Source organism: Mustela nivalis (assembly GCF_964662115.1).
Source record: "Mustela nivalis genome assembly, chromosome: 5".
Lineage (NCBI taxonomy): Eukaryota > Metazoa > Chordata > Mammalia > Carnivora > Mustelidae > Mustela > Mustela nivalis.
This window is the reverse complement of record NC_139024.1, coordinates 144,380,605-144,396,904: the sequence shown is the minus strand read 5'-3', so window position 1 is coordinate 144,396,904 and position 16,300 is coordinate 144,380,605. Positions and strand designations below refer to the sequence as shown.

The 16,300-nt window shown below is 45.6% G+C and overlaps 1 protein-coding gene across 13 annotated transcripts in view; it reads right to left on the bottom strand.

The window, feature by feature from the left end:
* PHACTR1 (phosphatase and actin regulator 1) overlaps window positions 1–16,300 on the bottom strand; it is a 562,751-nt gene that overhangs the window by 183,525 nt on the left and 362,926 nt on the right. The gene's annotated exons all lie outside the window — the stretch shown is intronic.

Genomic DNA, 16,300 nt, shown 5'->3' with positions numbered 1-16,300 from the left:
TACTCAGATCACCCTCTCCTAGTTCGTATGTTGTTGTGTAGTACACTGTTTCGACCTTCATATAGTTAACTCCCCAATTGCTTATGACATTATTTTTAAATAATCAGCACTTGCTAATATTAATAAAATCTTGCCCATTTCTTTTCTCATTATTGCTTTCTGCATTGTACTCCTTTATTACGGGTTCTAGATCCTTCCTCCTGAATCATATTCTTTTCCATTTCTTTTTGGGACCATCTTTTCATGGTAAACACTTCAAGATTTTTATTGCTAAAAACATCCCCCCCCCCCCCCCACTGGAACAGTGTCTTACCAGAGCACAAAATTGTTGGTTAATAGTATTTCCCCTCAGGGCACTGAAGATATAATTTTCATGGTCAGTCATCTCCAGTGTTAATGACTTTGAGCAAAGTGATGCCTTTGAGAGCCATTAGTGACTCAGACTCATAAGGAAAGAAGAAAAAGGGACGCAAATCTTAGGATAAACAGAGGTAGGAGGAAGAACAGGGTTGAATGCCTGACACAGGGAAGTTTAAAGCTATTCCCAAAAGTCTGTGCCTAGACCTGACTGTCCCTTCCTGGCACGTAAGTGTTCTTACTCTTTAAGTCTTAACATGTGCTCTGGCTCACAGGAAAAGTGCTGTAAGACTGACTTGAGCTTACCGGCAATTCTCTGAATTATTAATCAAACTAGGAGATGAACTAGCAATGACAAGAAGCAAGACAAGAATGTTCTTCCATTCCTAAATTCCTTGGAAGGGAAGCCCTACCGCCACAGCATTTAAAAGGGCAAACCATATTTCCTCTCGGCTTATTTAAACTAGTTTCCAGATAACATCATACAGCCTTTTCAAACAGTTATAACCTGGAGCCCAGCTTGGCTGAGGGTGTTCTGCAAAGAGAGATTTTGCTAACAGAAAGGGTAAATATTGTGTCTATCATTTCTGCTGTTACTATATCTGAATGCAGCTGAAAACTTACTTAATAAAATTTGACATGTTTTTCCCATATGTGTTGATTTAAAACCAAAGAATATTAGAACTGGCAGAGACCTCAGAGACCATCTATTCTGAACCCTTCCCGTTATGCATGAGAAACAGAGCTCTCGGGGACTTAGTCTAGGGGCAGAATCCAATTTGAGAAAGAAAATGGGGTTATGCCAAGGACTTGAGTCCTTTCAGAGCTTCACTCAAAATAATTATTGCTATAATCCCCTATTTTATTTTCCAGTACTCTTCTGGGTACATCAAAAAGAGAAATATTTTTAGGAATTTCTTACCTGGTGTTTTAAATATTGCATTCTGTACCACTCTCTGCTCAGATGAAGAAATAATCTGTTGTCTGGTCAACATATTTCTCAGTTCACGCTGATGCAACAAACTATGTACTCCAAGGGCTTGCTGTATTTTTCTAAAAATGTTCCATTTTTAAGCTCAAAACGAATTTTGAAAAATGAATGAATTCATTTTTAAGCTCAGCCTGAAAATTCTTCTCATTTTCTATTAGTCAGGGAAGCGAGCCATTAAAAACTTTTTTTCTTTTACAAAAATTTCGAACCTAGGATGACATAAAGTCTAGGTGGGGACATTTCTCACCTTATTGCACTACTTAATCTCTAATACTTCCTCCTCTTCTTTCGCACCAGGTTTGCTTCTTACAGTGTCCTTTTAGTGACATTGTTTATCATCCTTAAGGACAATGGAAGGGAATTCAGCTTTCACAGACAGCAGCCCTGGTGCCTGGTCAAGAGTTTGTTCCCAGGATAATTGCTTCTGGACATCAGATATACGTCGTGCAGGATGATGGACATCAGCTTTTATCCTATTTTATTCACTGAGCATTTGAACGATCAGTTCTTGGAAGAACACCTACATATTCAGAAGGTGAATTCATTTTAGAGGATTCTGCAGAAGGAAGTCACGTGAACCACGGATTTAATTCGGCATCCTGAAATCCTGATCCGTGTGAGACCCTGCAGACACCCCACTTCCAATAAAGACATTTGGGTAAAAATTTCAGCAGGGTTAATTGTGCCAGCTGAGCAAGTTCAAGCACACGGAGACTGTAGGCTCGTTGCAGAGGTCTCCGGCCCACGCTTGTCCTACCGAACCCCAAACTCCAGCACTTGAAATAACTTTTTAGAAGACTGGATGCATTTCTTAAGGGAAGTTTTAATCAGGAATGATGGCTGTATGTGGGAAGGAAGGCAGCAAAGGCCAGGAGATGGTCTCCCATGTCATGACTGAGACCAGACAATGGAGCTGTTCCCCTGGGAATATTTCTTCGGGCCATGTGTCTTACATGAAGCTGGGTGGGAGTGAATTTTTCAGCCTTCCAACAAATAGATCCTGCTCTTGGCCACAGAAACAGGGACACTGAGGGAACCCCATTCAATGGCTTTTCTTTACACTTGTTGAAAAGAATGCCTGTCCGCTGTCAAAATGAGAGGGGTGTTCGATATAACAGACTCTTGGAGTTGGTATCGTCTAAGCCTCCTGTTTTAAAGATGAAAAGATAAGGTTCCGAGAGGTGAACTCACTTGTCTATGGTCACACAGCTAGTGGTAGCTAGACCAGTGATCTTGCTAGTGTAGCGCGCTGCTACCCCTAATGTGAAACCCAGTTAAAAACAGAAGGAGCAAAGCACGGCACACCCTGATACTGGGACGCGGTGCGACTTTCTCAAGGTCTAATGGAAACCCCATAATTACAGTGCGAGCAGGCCCTGGGCACTTCGCTTGTCAAAATCCCTGGAGGCATGTTTCTGAAATCTACTGCTGGGGGCGGCGGGCGCTTGCCAAGCGTTCTTTGGCCTGCAATCTAGTGCTGGGCATCTGTGCGTTCTCCCGCAGGGAGAGGAGTGAAAAATTAATGAGGAGCTCAGAAAAGCTCGTTTTCAGGGCTACCGAGATTGGGAGGGCAATGAAAATTGGAAGTGAAGGGAAAAGTTTAAGCTATCAGCCTCAAGCTCTGGCAAACCATATAAATGGGGTGTAAATGTAAATTTACCCACACAGAAATGGAAAACCACCGAAAAGCGATTTCGGGAAGCACTGGATCCGAATTATAAACACCCAGGACAGGGCTCTCTGTGATTCATTCATGGGCGTCTGCCCATCTCTGGGCTGCCCAAACCTACAGCCATCTGACATAGGCGGCTCAGGTCTCTCGGAGCTGACATTTCCTCTTCCTAGAGAAGGACTCTGCGTTTTGACCCAGATGTGTTTTTCCCTGATCTGACTTGGGTGTAAGAGCCCATAAGCCTATGAGGAGGAGGGTGAATCTGGAAAAAAAAAAAAAAAGTCAGATACCTTTCCAACAAAGATTTTCAGAGGCTTGTCTCTCTCTCCCACAATCTCGTAGAATTCATTTTCCAAGAAGAAAAAAAATTCAGTTCAAATTGTGAACTATTTTTATTGACAAAGCTTGATGTCCAAAGCAGGACAAAACGGGCACCAGTCCCTCCCTTTGGGGGAACTGAATGTGGGACTCTATTTATACCTGAATATCCTGGGGATTCCTAGCTCTGGCTCTGGTCTGCACCTGTTCTTTCTCTCAAACAGCTATTTCAAAGGGAGAGCTCTCTAGCAATACGTCCCCCCCACCCCTGCCACCTCCCAATAGCTCCTGGTTAGGCAGCGACTTTCTATGGAGTAGTATTTGGGAGAAGTTACTGGCATTCTTTTGCTAATTAAGGTTTGCAAATTAATGAGTTGTAACAGACCTCAACCCTTACAGATGTGGTAAAATCCTTTAGGCCAATCATGGCTTGCTCACAAACCTCTGGAAGATGCCCAAGAAGAAAAACCTGGCTAGCTTTGGAGAGCAAGAAGGCCTTCATCTCATTCCCTGTTATGGATTGAATTATATTCCCCACCTCCACAAATTCACACGTTGAAGTCCTAACTCCCACCATCTCTAAAGGTGACTTAATTTGGAACGAGGCCATTAAAGATGTAATGACTTTGATTAGGATGAGGTCACGTTAGAGGCAGGATTGACCTCTAGATCAATATGACCAGAGTCCTTATCAAGACAGGAAGTTTGGACACAGGTACTCATACAGGGAAAATGCCGTGTGTGAAGTTGAGGCAGAGATGGGGGTAACGGATCTACCAGCCAAGGAGGGGCAAAGGTTATCAGCGAATGACCGGAAGCTGGGCGAGAGGCATGAAACAGACTCTCCCTGAGCTCTTGGAAGGAACCCACCCCGCCGATACCTGGATCTCTGGCTCCCAGCCTCCAGAACTGTGAAGGGTTACATCTTGTATTCAAGCTTCTCAGTTTGTGATACTTGATTATGGCAGCCGGAGAAAACAACTACAACTGACTCACAGGGTTAAGACGGTTCCCTGTCCCCCTTCTTCTCAAGACAAGACAGAACCCAGCCTGGGTGGCCTGCACTCCCAGCAGAGGGCCTCCCCTCCATCGCATGACAAGAACTTTCTGGATACGCTCGGGTCATGAAGGCGCTGTCAAAAACAAATGCCTTCTCTCTTCTCATCTCCTACATTCAACTCTTACCCACTCCTGTTACAAAAGCACCATCCATCGTGGGTCACCCGGGGTCAACATCTCGGAGTTATCTTTGCTTTCTCCTTCGCCCCATATCTCATCTCCTGGGTCCTGTCACCTCTACCTTTTCCATGTCTCTCATCTCTCTCTCTCTCCTCCTTTTCATTCCCGATGCTACCACCCCCTGCAGCTCCAATTATCTCTTGCTAGATGGTTACAAGAGCCTTCGAACTAGCTTCCCCCTGCCAGGCTCTCCACTGCTCCCATCAGTTCTATCTGGAACTGCCAATGAGTCACCCAAAGGCCAGCTGTGATGATGTCCCCTCCTTTGTCAGAAGGCTCCAAGGGAAGAAAAGTCCAACTCTGCAGTCTTCACTGCTTTCCACGATCTCATCCTCATATCCCGTCACTTGCCTACTCTTAACCCATGCTCCAAACTTCTAGAACACACTTCTGATTTCCCGCCTTGGTGCTCTGTTTGTCCCATTTGCTCTGTGGGGGGAATAGCCTCTCCCCTAACCGTATGTGTCAACCTTTTATGGTTGAAGGACCGTAGATGTGATGCTGTGGTTGAGTCTGGGGGCTCTGCTGGGCAATGCACCAGATCCAACCCGGCGGCTCCTTTACTTGCGACGAGGGGACATCGGCAAGATCTCGAACTTCTCTGCACTTGCAGTTTCCACACAAGCAAAATCCCATGTGTCTATGGTGAAAATTAAACAAGGTAGTGCACCAACCGTATTTAGAAAGGTACGTGGCAGGTGAGGCTTGCAACGGTTCTCATCTGCTACTGTTTTTACAGTCACTTTTGTGGAAGCTGAGGGACATAGCAGTGTTCTGCGACCTCTCAAAACATCTCTCAGAACACCTACGTGAATCCACCCTTAAGCTACTGAGGTTTCTTTCATAGTTTCTTATGGACATGCTTCTCCTTCAATCCGTACCTTTGCCACATTCCTTCCTGTCTCTCCTCCCTTGCTGACCTTGAACGTGAGTTCCAAAGGCCCCTCAGAACCTCACAGTGTTTTCTTTGCTCTTCTGCTCTGCTCCTGCCCCCAATGGTCCAGACTCAAGTCTCCAAGGGGAGGGGGTACTGAATCAATCAATCTTTCTTTCTTTTTTTTTTTTAAGAGAGTAGGAAAGAGAGGTGGGGTAGGGCAGAGGAAGAGGAGACAGAATCTCAAACAGCCTCCTTGTACACCGTGGAGCCCCAAACAGGGCTCGATCTCACCACCCTGAGATCACGACCTGTGCCAAAATCAAGAGCAGGAGGCCTCACCAACTGAGCCACCCAGGCGCCATGACTCTATTTCTCATCTTTGTGTCCAAGGGCCTGCCTCGGGGCTTAACATTGAGGAAATACAATGTGATGCTCACAGAGCTAGCGGAAGACTGAATGTGGAACCACTGGAAGGCGTGAACACCCCAGCAGGCTGCATCCGACCCCGTGTCTTCATACAACCATGGGTGCTGGTCTTCCTGGGAGCCCCGTGGGTCTCCGAGCCATGCATGCACAGGGGAGGGGCCTGTATTTCCCAGCAGAGACTTGCGGTCATTTTCTCTGTGCGGTAATTCACAGTCAGGACCAAATTCAGACAATCAAGGCCTCACTCCTTATGTGCTTCCAAAGCACCCTGTGTCTACCTCCCGATCTCTTATCTCACAGCCTTGTAATTACCGCCTGCCAGGTTGATTTCTTCCATTAGTCTGTTTCAGTGTGGGCAGACTCTGTCTTATTTAGCTCTCATTGTTCTTTCGCAGATCTGGGTAAGCATGTGTTGAACAAAAGAATTTGCCAGAGAAACCTGAGCTAAACAATGGGGCACTGTGAGCCACTAAAGTAGCATCAGACAGAAAGAGATGCTCCTTTATGGTGTTTTTTTTTTCTTCTCTCCAAATACTCCATTGCTAAGACGGTTTATCTGATCAAACACTATTATTTCTCTGACATGAATCTGAAAACAGTGAAATTCTTAGCTGCATTCAGATAGCCACCCCGGCCTTGGATCTAGCTTGACTTAGCGGTATTTTGTTTTCTAAGCTTGATGTAGGGAGTCAGCGAGCAGAAAGCTCCCTTGGCATATGACCTTGAGCTATAAAGTGCTCTGCTATGGGGCAGGCAGGCAGCCCAGGCTGGGAGCCCGCAGCTTTGGAGGACAGAAGACAGATACGAATGTGTGCTGGCCAGACACTACTGGGCTCACAGCACGCCTGGAAAGGATAACTCTCGATTTTCTGTTCAGAAAGCAGAACTGGGGTTAGTAAAGAAAAAAGAGGAGCTTATTTAAGAGCCAGTTCCCACCTTTTATAAATGGTCTCATTGTGGACAGATGAAGGCTAGACAATTTCTGCATCTGAAAAAGAGGTGCCTGTTGGAGCAGAGGCCAGAAACCATGTCAGCCTGTTACGAAAACCATTTGGTGACTAACAAAAAGAAATTCAAATCAGTAACAAGTAACGGTATATGGATTTTTCCCAAGACCTTACTCTAGGACACAGCTTTCTGTTTTGGTGCTGGCAAACATCAGGCTTCTAGAGTTCAAATCTTGGCGTTGCCTTTTTATAGCAGTGTGATCTCAGGGCAAATTGCTTATCCTCTCTTGTGTCTCCGTTCCCTCATCTGCAAAATGGGAATAAAATAGCTCCTGCATTACATGGATTTGTGATGATTAACAAGAGTTAATAAATGAGAAAAGCCTGGGTGAGTTAATGACACATAAATAATACATGTGTTGGTACACTAACATTAAATTAGGCAAAGATCACTTGTGGCTATAATCCACACATGGCATGTCTGTATGGGAGAAAGTATGTATGTATGGGAGAACGTTTCTTCTGATTATTTTGTATAAAAGCAACAAATACCTATAGCAATCCTTCAGCCACAAAAAAAGGAATATGATGAAATGCCAAGCCTTCCTCCTTTGTCTACTATCCAGTTCTACTCCCTATACTCTTAAATATAGGAGTATATTTAATAAATATAAACCACTATACTCTTAAATATTTCATCTACATTTTTGCGAATTTTTTTTTTTTTTTTTTTTTACTCAGAAACCAAGAGGTGTATATACAATCTGTCCTTTGGTTAATAACACTGTTTGGAGTATTGGAAATTTGCTAAGAGATTTCAGGTGTTCTCATCACACACATAAAATGGTATGTGGGCAGATACATTAACTGGTTTGACTAGAATAATTATTTTACTACATATATATATATATATATATCAAGCCATCATGTTGCATACCTTAAATATATACAATTTTTGTTTAAAAAAATAAGGGGTGGGGAGTGCCTGGGTGGCTCAGTTGGTTAAGTGCCTGCGTTCAGCTTGGGTCATGATCTCAGGGTCCCTAGGATCAAGCCTCCCATTGGGCTCCCTGCTCCGCTGAGAGGCTGCTTGTCCCTCTCCTTCTGATCCTACCCCCTGCTTGTGCTTTCTTTCAAATAAATAAATAAATAAAATATTTAATAAAAAAATAAAAATAAAATAAGGGGGAATGTCGAAGTCAAGAAATAAACAGACATGCATAAAGCCGTACATCTTAAAGTTCTCTCAATATCTGGAGATATAAATCTACCTTGTGTTTTTGTGGCTCTGTTGGTACTCCATTGTGTAGAAAGACCATGATTTATGTAACCAGTCCCAACTGATGTCATTTGTCTTGTTTCCAGTTTTCTAATATTATAAACAATCTGTAAAAAGCAACCTTGCACATCTATCTTACTATAATTCTGCACACATACATGTAGGTTAAATTACTGGAAATCTATGACTTCCGGGCATGCCCTTCTTTGGGTCTCTAACTCTGCAGCATCTTTTCCTGTTCTAGAATCTTTCCTTGCCTTCCTGTCCATTGCTACGTTGATGAACTGCAAAGTCAAAGGTAAGGGCTTTTAAAATTTTGGTGGATGGCTCAGTCAACTAAGCCTCTGAGTCTTGATTTCAGCTCAGGTCCTGTCTCAGGGTCGTGGGATCGGGGCCCTGTGCTGGGCTCCTTGCTCAGTGCAGAGTCGGCTGGAGATTCTCTCTCACTCTGCCCCTCCCCCGCTGCCCATATATGTGCACGCTCTAAACTAAATAAAATCATAAAAAAAAAAACTTTTTTGGTTACTCGTGGGGTGCCTGGCTTGTTCAGTCAGTGGAACGTGTGATTCTTGATTTCAGGGTTGTGAGTTGAAGCCCCATGTTGGGTTTACAGATTACTTAAAAATAAAAATCTTTGGGGCGCCTGGGTGGCTGAGTGGGTTAAAGCCTCTGCCTTCAGTTCAGGTCATGATCCCAGGGTCCTGGGATCCAGCCCCGCATTGGGCTCTCTGCTCAGCAAGGAGCCTGCTTCCCCGTACCCCTGCCTGCCTCTCTGCCTACTTGTGATCTCTGTCAAATAAATAAAAATCTTTAAAAATAAAAATAAATAAATAATTATCTTTTTTAAAAAATTGCCAGCTTTAAAAAAAAAATTTAAATCTTAAAATTCTTTTTGGTTACTCTTGCCAAAATTGTCCTCTAAAACAGCTTGCATTCATTCACCCTTCCACCAACATGGTATGAAAGCAGCTGTTTCCTCCTCTACTTACTAGCTGACACCGTATAGTGATCAATTTCTTTTACTTTTGCCAAAGTAGAACATGAAAAACAGTATCTCACTAGTTTCAATTTGTGTTTAAGTATGAGTGAGGGGGAGATCTTTTTTTATATTTATGGGACATGTGTGTTCTTCAGTTTGCTAGTTCATGTCCTTTGCCCAATTTATTTTTGAATTCAAAATAGGATCTCTGCTACTTTCCTGCTTAAAACTTTTATGGGTGGGCGCCTGGGTGGCTCAGTGGGTTAAGCCGCTGCCTTCGGCTCAGGTCGTGATCTCAGGATCCTGGGATCGAGTCCCGCATGGGGATCTCTGCTCAGCAGGGAGCCTGCTTCCCTCTCTCTCTCTGCCTGCCTATCTGTCTACTGTGAACTCTCTCTGTCAAATAAATAAATAAAATCTTAAAAAAAAAAAAAAAAAACTTTTATGGGTGACCCTCCGTCTGTAGGATACCGTCTGGCAGCCCTGATATGTACAAAAAGCGGCTGTGACCTAGTCCCTTCTAAACCTCCCCTCATATGGTTGCTACCTTTGCCTCAACATTGATGGTCCATGCCCTGACTGTGGCTGTTCCTTGTGGCTTCCAGCCCTCACTCTGTCTTCTTCAATAAAGATTCGATGACTAATTGAAGAAATTCCAATTTTCATGTAATATTCACCGACGAGGGGCACCTGGTGGCTCTGTCCATTGAGCGCCTGCCTTCAGCTCAGGTCATGATTCCAGAGTCCTAGGATCAAGTCCCGCATTAGGCTCCTTGCTCAGTGGGGACCCTGTTCCTCTCTCTCTCTCTCTCTTTTTAAACAAAACAAAACCCCCTACACCTCCTTTACTGACGTGTAAAACGGATACACACGGACAGTCTTTTTTGCTGGGGTCCCCGAGCTCAGGGAGGCTCGGGCTGGGGGCGGCGGAGCAGGCGGCCGGCGGCGAGGCTGGTGCCCTGGCGCTGGGGCCGCGTGTCCTTGAGAAAGACGTCGGCACGGCCGGGAGCGGGCCTCGGAGCGCGGCGCGGGCCATGCACGGCTCGAGCGGGCGCAGCTCTGAGGGGCTGTAAAGCGCGGGCTGGAGGCTGGAGCCCGCCCCTTCGAGCAAGCGGTGCGCCAGGCTCAGCGCCGCAGCTGCGCGCCGACCGGGCTCCCATCCTGCAGCCTCGGCCTCCAGCGGAGACAGTTCCAGAAAGTAGGTGGCAAGTAGCATCACCCGGGGGGCTGCTCCCGGCCAGGCCAACGCAGCCAGTAGCCCAAGGCAAAGTAGCGGCCCGGGTGGTGCAACCGGAAATCCTCCCTGCTCATGTTCTCTCTTGCTATCTCTCTCTCAAATAAAAATCTTTTAAAAATTTTTACTAATTGAAGAAATTCCAATTTTCATATAATTCTCCTTAACTAAAGAGCTATCATGAAACATTCAACTGTTTCTTCAAGTATTTAATTTTGTTCTTGTCAATCCTATGATCAGGGACCATCTGTAAATAATGTCTTTTGTGCTTTCTGCTGGTTTATACTGGAATGACATCCAGTTCTCTTCTCGCTGGCTCTTACTAAAGTTCTCCCTACAGTACAGGTATTTTGATGGGGAAAAACAGACTACATGTGGGCTGCAACATTCACACTGGGAGTTTAAAATAAGCCACAACAGGAGAAATCTGTCCAAATAGAGGCCAACGGTCATGATTTCGCTGAGGCCAATCTAGACAGACTGTCCAATGTTGGCATATCCTAGAAAGAGTCCCCCTCTTCCCTGCGTGATTTCTCGCTGACCACATTTATAACTTAACCCCACGTTTCACTGTGCAATCCCAGGAGCGTGAAGTCCTTACTACCTGTACCACATCACAGCCTTTCTGGAAAGCAAGGGCTAAACGAAGATATTCACCCCCGGTGTGCTTCTGAATCAGTCTCTAGCCTAAAGAAAAAAGTACGTAGAAGGAAACGCTAGTACACAGATGTTAGCGGCAGGCTATTTATAACCGCACGCACCCCCTGGAATGTGTTACAGGCAGGGGACTCGGCTGACTAGGAGCCAAGCATTCTACTACAACGTACCGCTGCACTAAAAAATTAAGAGGGAGATAAATGATATGCATGATTTGCTTTCCTCTACGTAAAATGATTACGAAAGGATGCAAGGGAATAGGCATAAAGGATCGTCATTTGTGAGGGTGTCAGGATGAAGGGTGAATTTTCTATCTAGAGAGACTTCATGATATATTATGATTAGAATTTGTTTATTTTTATTAAGATTTTATTTATCTGACAGAGAGAGAGCACAAGCATGGGGAGCTGCTGGCAGAGGAAGAGGGAGAAGCAGACGCCCCACTGAGCAGGGAGCCCAATGTGGGGCTCCATCCCAGGATCCTGAGATCATGACCTGAGCTGAAGGCAGCTGCCTAACCTACTGAGCCACCCAGGTGCACCCCCCAGGATTGGAATTTAACAGACAAGAGTCCACTAGCCTTTCCACTACAAACCAGTGTGACTCTGGCTGTGTGGGAAGGCACATGATCACCAGACTCTTGGTAAACATCTACCTGACCCAGACCTATCGAATGCTGTTTCAGTCAATCACGAGGCAGGTGAGAATTACTCCTCATGGTAATGACAGATCTTCCGGTAGTGAATCTTTCCAGTTGTCCATGCGTGATATAGAGTTTTGTGCTATGGTGGATAAATGGTATAACTTTTTTTTTTCCTTCTCTACAGGGACAGAGTATTGTAAAATGAGGTTGTAGAATATTACAGTTCCCAGCTGCTTCATACAATCTTCACAGAAACGCCTGGAAATGTAATTAGCATGGTGCTCTAACCACGCCTTAAACGACCCTTTCCTGTGTGCCGAGAAGCGTTTATCAGCCCTTTCCAGGGGCTTCTCTGACAACGCTTTGCAGCGGTAGCAAGCAGCTTCCCACAATCTCCGAGCATCTCACAGCTCCCCAGAAGCTAGGGAAGTTTAAGCCGAGCGAGGTGGAATGGAGCAGCTTTTCCGCGGACACAGAAATGTTGCTATGCCACAGAGGAGACATTTATCCTCTTCAGAAACTCACACTCGCTTGAGGACAAAAATAGACGAAACATTACAACAGTCTTCTATGCCAAAATTGCATCTGAGTCTGACCATCAGGAACCCTGCTCCCTGACTTCCCCACAAAGACCCCTCACAATGCCGCTTCATTAGAACTCACTGTGTTTAGAGCGAAGGTCCCCCCAGGCATTTTGGGGTCAGCACCCCCGTCCTCCTCCTCTAGGTCAAACTGCCCCTCTGGGCAGGTGCATGGTACACAACACTTTCTTTCATCCGTGTGATTTCATTAATATCTCACACATTTCATATTCACACACTGCCCCTGATCCCACTCTCCCTTGGGCTAACAAAAAGGAGGAGGCAGACCTTTAAAACTGACCTTCAAAAAACCATTTGATTCATGTGTTGGCTCACGGTCTACTTCTCCTATTAAGGTTACTTGATGATTTCTTTTGTCAAGTCCCAAATTTTAATTGCCTCACATCTTCCCTGTAACTTCCACAACTTAACAAGGAAACCAACAAGGAAATCAACCGAGCATAAGAACTCATTTTTTAAAGAGACAAGTTAACATACATTATGTAGGTATTTTCATTGGCTTCGGGAATGCCGGCGTTACTCGCTGAAATCATCAAGTCTTATTTCCAGAATTAATTTGTTTCTTATGGAGAATCACACTGGATTCAAGTATGTTTAACAGCTGCTTAACCCAGATATACATACGTCTTAACCTTTTCACTCTTTAGGCTTTCAAGTCACGTGGAACAGTGACATTTCCAAGCAAAGCCCAGGAGACTTTGAAGTAAGACAGAGGCTTGCATTCGAGTCCTTTAGGGTTTTACCATTAAGCAGCCAAGTGATCCTCGGCTAGTTATTCACCCTTCCTAAGTCTCATTAGCCTCCTCTATGAAACAGATGTTAGCAGTGATGGACTCATAAGACTGGAGAGGCAGGGGCACCTGGGTGGCTCAACGGGTTAAAGCCTCTGCCTTTGGCTCAGGTCATGATCTCAGGATCCTGGGATGGAGTCCCGCATCAGGCTCTCTACTCAGCGGGGAGCCTGCTTCCCCACCTCCCCATCCGCCTCTCTGCCTACTTGAGATCTCTGTCTGTCCAAGAAATAAATAAATCTTCAAAAAAAAAAAAAAAAAAGACCGGAGAGGCAATAAGAGCTACATTATATCTACTTCGGTATTTATCACTCAGTGCTCACCAATGGGCCATTCATGACCAGCAGTGATTAGCACTGTTATTAGTCATGCCAGCGTGTTAGGATGATGCTTACAGTGAAGCAAAGGGAGAAGGCCCAAAATTTTGGGGGAAACCCAGGTGACTCAGGTGAACTTCTGTATTAAAATGGTTGTGGAGAACAGAAAGGGCATGTCTATAATCAGAACTGGTTAAGGACCTAAAACGGAGGTATGATTCTGAGGTGTTCCCAGAGTGAATGAGGATTCATTTCATAGCGTCAGGGAGCTTTGGGAAGGGAAGCCTATGAGGGCGGAAAGGAGGCATCTGGTGTGCGCGTACTTATTTGGGTGCTGGTGGGAAGGTCCTACAGAGCACTGGCCTCGGGGTAGAGATCTTTACAGAACCGAATTTCTGAATTCAATGGTGGAGTTCCGCCAGCAGACATCTGGGAACTTAATGAACTCAGGAGACTTCGGAGCTCCAGAGAGGATAAACAAGGGGCTCTCAGAAGAAAAGCGGAGGAAAGAATGAGAGGAGGAGTAGAGTTAGGGAAGAGGAGGAAAGAGAGAAGAGGGTGTTGCATAGGAGGGCTGTCCAAGGCCAGGGGAACAACACACATGCTGGCCTGCAGGCAGGTGACAGGCGTGGGCCAGGACCTCAGAGAGTGAGAGACGTGTTGAAGACGATAGAATGAATTCCTACCGGAAGGAAGTGAATTTCTGATCAATTTCTGATCAGTGGGAGGGAAGACACACACAGAGACTGAGGGCTGGGAACCAAGACACTCAGTTCGTCAAGGCTGCTACCGGAACCAACCACCACGAGTTCATTTGGCTGAAATGACAGGCAGTTGAGCGCCTTTTTGTGTTCTTAGGAGTCTCGGTTCCAAACGATCCCTTCTACTTTCTCTTGCGAGTTAACCGGCACCCTTTTTCAGTTTGTAGAATGGAACTGCCTCACTGTGGCTTCTGGCCTGGTCGTCTTCTACGGAGTGGTACAGGGTGACCCTGCCCCCTCTTTGCCCGGCACAGGCCTGTTGCAGGCTTCCTGTCCTGCTCCAGGAAGGGATGGTCTCCCACGGTGTGGTCAGAAACGGCCAGGTTTGGAAAATAAAGTATATGGTCATCTTGTTTACCGCTTTCTCTATTTTTTGACCAATCCGACCGGCCACAGAGCTCTGATTTTCCAAAGGAGACTACACCCACATTGTTCCACCCCACCCAAGATCACCTTTTTATAAATCACTCATTTTTTTTTTGCCGATGAGGTTGCCAAAGGAGAAACAGGATGGCGCATTTCCGCAGAAGCCATTGTGTTTGTTCACGTCTTTGTAAATTCATAGAGAGGAGGAAATACTCATTGGTACCTAGGAAAACGTGGGATAAGCTCCAGCTCTGTGCAATTATGCAATGTGTCTGAAAGCAGGCTCCTACACCCAGGACCTAAATCTAAGAGAAGCTCATCAGAATTGTCACTTTATACATACATCATGCCCAAAGACTATGAAATAAGTCTTTCCTTACTCTATGATGGCTTTTTTTTCTTTTTTAAAGAGTTTATTTGACACAGAGAGAGAGCACAAGCAGGGAGAGAGGCAGGCAGGGGGAAAGGGAGAAGCAGGCTCTCCACTGAGCAAGAAGCCTGATGTGGGGCTTGATCCCAGAACCCTGGGATCATGACCAGAGCCAAAGGCAGTTGCTTAACCAACTAAGCCACCCAGGACCCCTCGATGCTTATTTTTTAATGCATTTCTATAAAAAAGAGTCACGATAGATAAAGCTTATATATGATGTATTATGCATGAGGTACTGTTCTAAGAGCTTTCTAAAATTCCTTTTTTTTTAAGATTTTATTTGTCAGAGGGAGAGAGAGAGAAAGCGTAAGCAGAGGGAGCAGCAGGCTCCCTGCTGAGCATGGAGCCCAATTCGGGGCTCGATCCCAGCACCCTGAGATCATGACCTGAGCCCAAGGCAGACGCTTAATCAACTGAGCCACCCAAGCGTCTTCTTCAATCCTCACAACTTTATGAGGTGCCAGTTTCATTCCTGTTTTAGGCAAGGGGACTGAGCACACACAGTACAAACAACTTGCCCAAGGTCACGTGGCACGTGGGCTGCTTGGTCTATTCCAGCCATGGTCCTCTACCTCCTGCCACACCGAACTTTTGCCTGTAGTCGAAGTCGGTGGGCCAACCACACATCTCATGATCAACGCCGTAAGGCTGATGTCCTTTCAGGGACGCCTGGGTGGCTCAGTTGGTTAAGCGGCTGCCTTCGGCTCAGGTCATGATCCCAGCGTCCTGGGATCGAGTCCCACATCGGGCTCCTTGCTTGGCGGGGAGCCTGCTTCTCCCTCTGCCTCTGCCTGCCACTCTGTCTGCCTGTGCTTGCTCTCGCTTCTCTATGACAAATAAATAAATAAAATCTTTAAAAAAAAAAAAAAAAGGCTGATGTCCTTTCAGAATTGTGCTGCAAACGTCTAGTTGTAAATCCAGCAACCACTCCAGAGGCCCGTGTGATCACTGTCCACTCGCCTAACTTACACACATAAGACGCCACACAGCACACAGAACACGTCATGTTCTGCTGAATAGACAAATGCAGTGGTTTCAAATGGTATATGTCCGGAGCCCGTATCAGTTTACTGTTTCTTGGCCATTCAATACATGGAAAGCATGTGCCATGGACATGGCATTGAACTAGACAGCGTGAGACACACAAAGAGATGAGCAAGCTATTAGCTGCTGCCTTGAAGGGCATTCGAAAAGGACTCACACTGTGACCTCCAGGGTCAGTGTTCATCGATGACCTTCTCTTCCTTCACAAGCTGGCTTTACAGGGACGTGTCAGCAAAGGAAACTGTTCTAGGACATCACTGTGAAGTGCAGACGGACTATGGGTGTGAAAACATCTGAATCACGAGGCTCCATACTCATGGACCAGAAACACAATACAAGTGACAGGACTACAGGCGATGTTCGAATTTCA